The following is a 9,313-nucleotide window of genomic DNA, read 5'->3' on the forward strand; positions in this document are numbered from 1 at the left end:
AGGGGTGTTATGGACTGTCTTGTTCATTCAGCATATTCTCCAGGAAAAGATAAACCAACACCAGTGTAACCACAAAGTTGTTTATTCATCAAGGCTTTATTCAATGACACATTGCAAGCATCGAAAAGTCCAATAACATATCGAGAAAGTAATACATTTTTGTCGATTAATATTATTAAAAATTGTGAAATGCGTAATGTTGCCCATGCCTTTCGTTAACCATGCCATGTCACCTGTGATTAAAAAAATATATCTCTAAGCACTGAGTGCAATAGAAGACAAAGCATAAGACCAGGACAGAGAGAGAAAGGGAGAGAGACGTGTGAATGAGCCGTAGAGTCCGAGCGCCAGGGTGACGCAGGCGGCCGCAAGAGAGGGCTCATAAAATGTGAATCATCTTGCACCCTGTTTTTAGCCAAACCATGAAAATGCTGGAATGAAAGGGCACTTAATTTAGACTCCTCTTTTTTAACTTTCCTGTGGCTGGCAATTCATGCATGGCAGCAAGTAGACCGGATTTTGGGAGAGAAGGCAATGGGAACAGTTCGGCCAGGGGGGCAGCACCTTACCCAGCACTCAACTCTAGAGCCTATTAGTGTGCCCACGAAGCTGCCATCTTCAAATTACTGTCACAGAAGAGGTGAGGACAGGAGAGAAGAGAAGTGGAGATGGCAGTGATGCTTGCTGACAAGTATCTGTTGAAACAGAAAACATAGTGTGGACACAGTGTGCATTTGCTTACATTACTGAACTAATGTTCAGTAAAGAGTGTGAACTGAAATGAACTTCTATGCTAGTGAATTTTTATGCATCAGATGAACATTTCCCTGGTTCACAAAGGCCTGTACACTTAAATCAACATTATTCAACATTTGTGGGCTGTCGATTCAGCAAACAGTGAAAAACATATTTCAGTGTGAAAAAAGGCATCTTATTCACTAAGTGCTTGCGTTCCAATTTAACCAAAGCTAACTACTGCACTGTAAGTAGTTAAAGGGATAGTTCACCCAAAAATGAACGTTAAAGGCAGGAGAGAAGAGAAGTGGAGATGGCAGTGATGCTTGCTGACAAGTATCTGTTGAAACAGAAAACATAGTGTGGACACAGTGTGCATTTGCTTACATTACTGAACTAATGTTCAGTAAAGAGTGTGAACTGAAATGAACTTCTATGCTAGTGAATTTTTATGCATCAGATGAACATTTCCCTGGTTCACAAAGGCCTGTACACTTAAATCAACATTATTCAACATTTGTGGGCTGTCGATTCAGCAAACAGTGAAAAACATATTTCAGAGCGAAAAAAGGCATCTTATTCACTAAGTGCTTGCGTTCCAATTTAACCAAAGCTAACTACTGCACTGTAAGTAGTTAAAGGGATAGTTCACCCAAAAATGAAAATTCTGTCATAATTTACGCACCCTCATGTCGTTCCAAACCTGTATGAGTTGCTTTCTTATGTTGAACATAAAAGAAGATATTTTGAAGATTGCTGGTAATCAAACAGTTGGTGGTTGCCATTGACTTCCATAGTATTTTTTTTCCTATTATGGAAGTCAATGGCAACCACCAACTCTTTTATGTTCAACATAAGAAAGCAACTCATACAGGTTTGTAACAACATGAGGGTGAGTAAATGATGACAGAATTTTCATTTTTGGGTGAACTATCCCTTTAAGTTAAGTAATGGACAGAAGTGGAAGTCATCATAGTTCATATACTTCTATAGTGGTGAACAGAGCCTGCAACAAATATAATTTTTTGTTACTATTTTCTCCAATAGCAAAAGACAAAACTGCACATTAGCGTTTCTTTCAAAAAGAGGAAAATAATTGATTGCCAATTTATTGTAATTTAATGCCAAGATTTATAAATAGCTTTATGAAAATGACACAAAGTTCTTTTAAAAATGAAAATGTAAAAAACTTTGCTAGATTTATGATGTTAATAACTTTGGAAACATGTCATCACAATCTGCGAAAATAGTCCATTCTCTTTCATTTAGCTTTTTAAAGACTGGTTGGAAATCATGAGAACTATTTTGTTCTATTTTATACCATTTTAGTAACTTCTTTGGTTGTAGTATACAGTGACAGGATCATGTCTTCATAATATCACTATTATTTTTCTCACAGTTTAAATTGTCTTGTATACACTTTTTTTAAGCTGCCTTTATATTTAGAAAGGGGATCTCTAACACCGTGAACATCATATTTGGCACTCAAGTCCTTGGGATCCAAAAGTTTAATTACTCTTGCATTAAAACAGAGCAGTTCAATAAGTGCTTACAATTCATTCTTATTCAATCCACAGCTTAGGTTATTTTCTGTGATGAGTGATAGATGTACAGAGACTGCAGTGTTTAAAGGAGTCAGGGTTTGGCTAGTTAGTTTGGCCCCTGCTGGTCATAATTACATACTCCGGTACCTAAAAACCAAATACTCTCCATTGACTGTCATTCAGAATTAGCTGTGTATTATGTCTAAATCATTTTTAAGCAAAACATAAATTACAGATAGTTTATTCTATTATATTAAATCAGTGGTTCTCAACCATTGTGACTCCAAGGCCCCCCCATTGGATAAATATTCATAATTTTTCTCACACAATTCTTCTTTATGCACAATTTCTACAGATAGTTTATTCTATTATATTAAATCAGTGGTTCTCAACCATTGTGACTCCAAGGCCCCCCATTGGATAAATATTCATAATTTTTCTCACACAATTCTTCTTTATGCACAATTTATTCCTGATAAAATATTTTAGAGCTTGGCATATCTAGAATATTTTTTATTTATTTCCATAGCTTTTCCAAGTCTAGAAATATCATTATTCTAAACCGCAGTTTTCCAAGATCATGGGAATCCTTCACTGAAAATTGAAAACTTTTTTAGCTTTTTTTTTCAGTCCCTGCCCCAGGTTGTGAACCACTGTATTAGACATTTCACCATTGCTCGATTCTCTTTTGAAGGCTCTTAAAATTAAGAAATGGTCCCTGTCTGCCACCTTTGACGTCACAGCTCAGGATAGTCACTATAGTAAAGGGTTTGGGATTAGCCAGTTGGTATTGTCATGATGTAATTTTCCTGTGGTTCCAGAGTGAGTCACAAAACATTTATGGCTTGAGTGGCTCAAAAACATACTTTTACGGGGTCCTGTGCCAGCTAAGCAACTGTCACAGAGAAGAAAGTGAATGCCAACCGATACTGTAGCTTTCACCAGGTATTATAGATCTCCTTGGTACTGTATGTACAGAGAAAGGTCTCTCCAGTCAGATTTTTGATAGTTGAAGTCCAGCATCCTCCATTGCATAATTTTTTGTATAGTGGTAGTACACACACATGCATCTAGCACCGAGTGTTTCCTTTATTTCATTCACTTCTCTTCTTTCCAAGGGTAAGCTTGTTGACAAATTAAGATGTGTCATTTCAATTTAAGGCATGCTGCACAACTGCAGCGATCTTTCCTTGTGCACATAGTAACCCACATATGCATACTCTTAGTGTATAATAAGCACTGTAACAGTGTGGTTGGCATTTCCCCATGTGCAATCGTGGAGATGCCACATGAAAAGGTCTTGGCATTAAAGGACAAGTCTTGGTTGGGAGGGATTCTGTCATGCAACAAGAGTGTGTTTTTCACTTTTTTCCCTTCACTTTGGAGAAATTCATCCACTCCATTAGACAGGGAAACCGCACATGAGTCCTTCTTAAATGGCCCTCGCCACCAAATTGAGAAAGGGAATAGTATGGTGCTTTGGATTGTCCGACACTTTCATTAAGGCTTAATTAGACATGACACATCTTTCTGATTATAGGACAAGCTACTGTTTACATGTGTGTGTGTGTGTGTGTGTATGAGTTCACAGGCTTGTAATCAGTGATTTAAGCTAAACGAATGGTAAATGTCATGTAAAGGAATAGTTTTCCCAAAAATGACAATTGTGTCAAGTCCTTCAAAAACTGTATGACTTTCTTTTTTTCTGTGCAACACAAAAGGAGGTTAAAGGTTAAAGTGAAGGTGACCACAACTGTCAACACTCTTAAAAATAAAGGTTCCAAAGGGGGGTTTGTGAAGAACGTTTGTGAGGAATCTGAAGAACCAGGTTCCCTGGATGTTAAAGATTTTTCAGGGAACCATAGATGCCAATAAAGAACCCTTATTTTTAAGAGTAAAGGCAAGATGTTTGGTGAATAATGACTAATAATAAATAATGTTCACCCAAAGTTACATATTATATTCTGACTTCCCGAGATATTTGGATGAAGTATCACTTATAATGACATTGCCAGGCTCGTGTTATCTGAAAAAGATTTTGATAGCTATCTTTCCTTTTATTGTTTATCCACTGATGGATTTATTCAGCTTATCCATCCATCCATCTGGCCAGGCATTTATCACCTGCTGTCTGTCTTTCTTCAGACAAGACAGAAGTGCATGAAGACAAGAAGAGGCCATTATTACAGAGAATCCCAGAATAGGCATCTTTTTATTATAAGCCTGTCCCCCCCATTGGATAAATATTCATAATTTTTCTCACACAATTCTTCTTTATGCACAATTTCTTCCTGATAAAATATTTTAGAGCTTGGCATATCTAGAATATTTTTTATTTATTTCCATAGCTTTTCCAAGTCTAGAAATATCATTATTCTAAACCGCAGTTTTCCAAGATCATGGGAATCCTTCACTGAAAATTGAAAACTTTTTTAGCTTTTTTTTTCAGTCCCTGCCCCAGGTTGTGAACCACTGTATTAGACATTTCACCATTGCTCGATTCTCTTTTGAAGGCTCTTAAAATTAAGAAATGGTCCCTGTCTGCCACCTTTGACGTCACAGCTCAGGATAGTCACTATAGTAAAGGGTTTGGGATTAGCCAGTTGGTATTGTCATGATGTAATTTTCCTGTGGTTCCAGAGTGAGTCACAAAACATTTATGGCTTGAGTGGCTCAAAAACATACTTTTACGGGGTCCTGTGCCAGCTAAGCAACTGTCACGGAGAAGAAAGTGAATGCCAACAGATACTGTAGCTTTCACCAGGTATTATAGATCTCCTTGGTACTGTACAGAGAAAGGTCTCTCCAGTCAGATTTTTGATAGTTGAAGTCCAGCATCCTCCATTGCATAATTTTTTGTATAGTGGTAGTACACACACATGCATCTAGCACCGAGTGTTTCCTTTATTTCATTCACTTCTCTTCTTTCCAAGGGTAAGCTTGTTGACAAATTAAGATGTGTCATTTCAATTTAAGGCATGCTGCACAACTGCAGCGATCTTTCCTTGTGCACATAGTAACCCACATATGCATACTCTCAGTGTATAATAAGCACTGTAACAGTGTGGTTGGCATTTCCCCATGTGCAATCGTGGAGATGCCACATGAAAAGGTCTTGGCATTAAAGGACAAGTCTTGGTTGGGAGGGATTCTGTCATGCAACAAGAGTGTGTTTTTCACTTTTTTCCCTTCACTTTGGAGAAATTCATCCACTCCATTAGACAGGGAAACCGCACATGAGTCCTTCTTAAATGGCCTTCGCTACCAGATTGCAAAAGAGAAGAGTATGGTGTTTTGGATTGTCCAACACTTTCATTAAGGCTTAATTAAACATGACACATCTTTCTAATTATAGGAGAAGCATCTGTCTACATGTGTGTATATGTATTTTCACCGGTTTGTAATCAGTGATTTAAGCCAAATGAATGATAAATGTCATGTAAAGGAATAGTTTGCACACACACACACACACACAAAACGATAATTGTATCATGTCCTTCGAAAACTGTATTACTTTTTTTCTGTGCAACACAAGAGGAGGTAGAAGGTCCAAAAAAATAAAGTTTAGGGGGTTTTCACAGAAATTACATAGAAGAACAATTTTGAACCTTTCGGTGATCATTTCTTAAAATAACAATTTTTCTCTTAGTGTGAAGAACATTTTAATAATCTGAAGACCCTTTTTCGTTATAAAGAAACTTTTGTGCAATGGAAAGTTTCCATGGATGTTAAAGGTTCTTCATGGAACCATATAAATGCCAATAAAGAACCTTTAATTTTAAGAGTAAAGGCAAGCTGTTTGGTGAATAATGACTAATAATGAATAATGTTAACACAAAGCTGCATATTATATGACTTCAGACGTCCCAAGTTATAAGGACTATTATGATGCTTTAATGGACCAATCTTGCCCTATTTATTTTTTTAATATAATTGATATTTTCATATTTTTTGGATGAACTATCACTTTAATGAAAAAATACTTTGTTTATTAATTTATTCACGTCAGTGGATTGTTTATCCACTGATGACTTCATTCAGTTATCCATCCATCCATCCATCTGGCCAGGCATTTATCACCTGCTGTCTGTCTGTCTTCAGACAAGACAGAAGTGCATGAAGACAAGAAGAGGCCATTATTACAGAGAATCCCAGAATAGACATCTTTTTATTATAAGCCTGTCCAGTGCTAGTGGTGAAGAAAAATTACAGGGAGTTCCTCTAACGCATAAAAAAGGTTGCTGCGCTGAAACCAGGAACCTCAATAAAGGTTGCATTAGAAAATCTTTAGTTTCCACTCTCCCCAAATTTGTGAGAAATCACTTCATTTCTGCCCTCTTTCTCATGTGCTTTGTTTTATGTTGAGTTGCAGCAGACTGTTTTGTGGCTTCTCTCTCAAGCCTGTGGAAAGAAAATACGCTCACTTGTGGCTTATTGGGATGCCACTCCTGAGCCTAACATCTGCTTAGAGGAAGATGTTGAAAGGGAGAGGGGTACAGCATAAAAAACCTGCTAATCTTGTGCTCAAATTTTCAGATTCATGTCATGTGTTGAGTTGAAAGATGAAAACAGCCTTTCTGGCTTTGGCGACTGGAGATCACTGGGCCTTTAGATCTTTAGATTCCTTCATGATTCATTTGATGTTTTTGTGACAGACAAGTGCACATCAAAGATGAATGGCTAGAAAATGTGTCCATAAACAGTGATTCACACCAGATTCGTGATTGCACATTTAGTCATGTCCTTAAATGCACATCTGTCACAATGAATAATGGACAACAGATGGGAGAAGGCCTATGAAACAAAAAACAACAACAAAACTTGAGACCATGTTTTATAGTTACCTGCTCATCTTCCTAGTATCTCATAAAATGTTCCTAGTAATTCAATTTCATATTTGCTCTAACAGGCACCACATAGTCTTTATTCATTAGCCTACTCCACCCTGTTTGTGGCCATAAACCATTACAAAAGACTGCAGAGCTATGTTCGGATCAGCTGCAAAGTAGCATCTTCCCACTAATATCGGCATGTGGGGAAAGCGAGCAGTCTGGCGGTGACGCTGGGCATTGTGGGCCACTCCCTACATGCTGCTAATTGGTGTAATCACTGCAGTAATGAAGTATGGCGGTTTCTCCAAGTGTGATTACAGGTCGTCAGCTCGCAGAGGAAATGAGGGGTTGGGGAGCTGTGGAATTTTCTGTTATATGGGTGTTGGTGCTCGTTTACGGGATGTGCGCGTGAGGGGTGTGCTGCTGTTTTGGCGTGTCGTCTGACGGCTGGCTGTTGTCAGGCATTTGCCAGGGAGGTAAACAACTCACCCTGTATGGACACAGGCAGCCTTTGATATTCTCCAACTTCCTTATTGACCCTTATCAGGATTTTAAAATTCTTCACTTCTGACAGGACAATGTGGCGTGAGCGTGTGCACTTGTGCAGTCTGACAGTTTTCTACAACACACCGTGTGATGTGACATACACAGTTCAATACAGTATGTGTCAACCGTTTCCCACAAAGATAACATTTATAATCTGATGTAGCTCAGTGAGATTTGAAAGCTTTGAAGAATGGGGGCAATAAACAAAAACAAAATTGAGTATTAAAAATCACTTTTAAACTGGTCTCACTTCATTAAAGAAATATCAAAATTTTATAATGGTAAGCTGTAGTTAATCACTGTACAAGGCTGTAACCACTGAGGGGGCGGGGATGGTTTAGATATTAGATATTCTACTAAACTTAGTAATATTTGGCTTTACAGTGGCCAATTCTTTGAAGGGATAGTTCACCCAAAAATTAAACTTCTGTCATTTACTCACCCTCATGTCATTCCAAACCTGTATGACTTTAGTTCTTCTTTGGAACATAAAATAATATATTTTGGAGAATGTTGGTAACTAAACCGTTTTGGTTACCAATGATTTCCATATGGACAAAAAAGCAAATGTCTCAAAATATCTTCTGTTGTGTTCGACGTAAGACAAACAGGTTTGGAACAAAAATGAAGGTGAGTAAATGGTGCCCAAATTTTCATTTTTGGGTGAACTATCCCTTAAACTTATGCATATTAATATTTGGTTGAATGTGGCTCCTCATGCTGAATTCAGTCTCATGGCTATTTCTACCAGTTCAAAAGCAATGATTGTTCTTTCCATGAAATCAGGTTTCTTTCTTTTTAACTTTCCCATAATATGGTGTCTTCAGCATAGTTTATTTTTTTCTGCATCTTGAAATCACGTTTGGTGTAATAATGATAAACTTGCTCTCATTCTACAGACCTGTACACAAACAGACTTTTAGGACAGCTCCCTGTCACTGTCAATGTTTTTACAAGTTTATGATGAATGAAACAGGACATTCAACATCAAAGTCCAGAGCCAGATATTTCTGGATAATAATTTTCCCTCATCTGAAAAGTTGAAAAAGGGGTCTTGTTTTAAGGTTGCTTAATGTGGTTAACTTGTCCTGTGGAGAAACTGAGCGTCCTATACTCCCCATTAACTGCTCTTCAGCCTATCCTGAGAATACAGACTATAGAGTGATCAAAGATGGAAGGTCATTGCCTGATGAACTCGTGTAGGTCTTACAAAAGGACCTTCAGAGATTTTTTGACCAAAATGTCCTCCTTTGCTTATCTCTGTAGGGTCTGTAATGCCATGAATGGATTTTGAAAAACGCTGAATACACACTGTTACGGGGCTGACAAGACGTGAGACGTGTGGATTCATGTGTAAGCTTTATTCTGAACAGAAGACAGAGACGTGGTCATAACAGGCAGGGTCGAACAAAGGCAACCAGGTATATGGCGGGCAAAACACAAGAATAGTCCTAGGGCTAGCGTAGGTCAACGATCGGCAGACAGAATCACAGGGGCGAGACTAGAGGGATAAATCCAGGGAGACAGGCAAAGATCAGAACCGAGAAAACCAACAAGGCAAAACACGGGAAGGATAACAGGAACTAGGAAAACTAACAGGCTAAGCAATACTCGGCCGTGAATGGTAGTTTGAGTGAGTGTTATATAGTGAGTGAG

Source organism: Sinocyclocheilus grahami, unplaced genomic scaffold, assembly GCF_001515645.1.
Source record: "Sinocyclocheilus grahami isolate Dianchi unplaced genomic scaffold, SAMN03320097.WGS_v1.1 scaffold413.1, whole genome shotgun sequence".
Classification (NCBI taxonomy): Eukaryota; Metazoa; Chordata; class Actinopteri; order Cypriniformes; family Cyprinidae; genus Sinocyclocheilus; species Sinocyclocheilus grahami.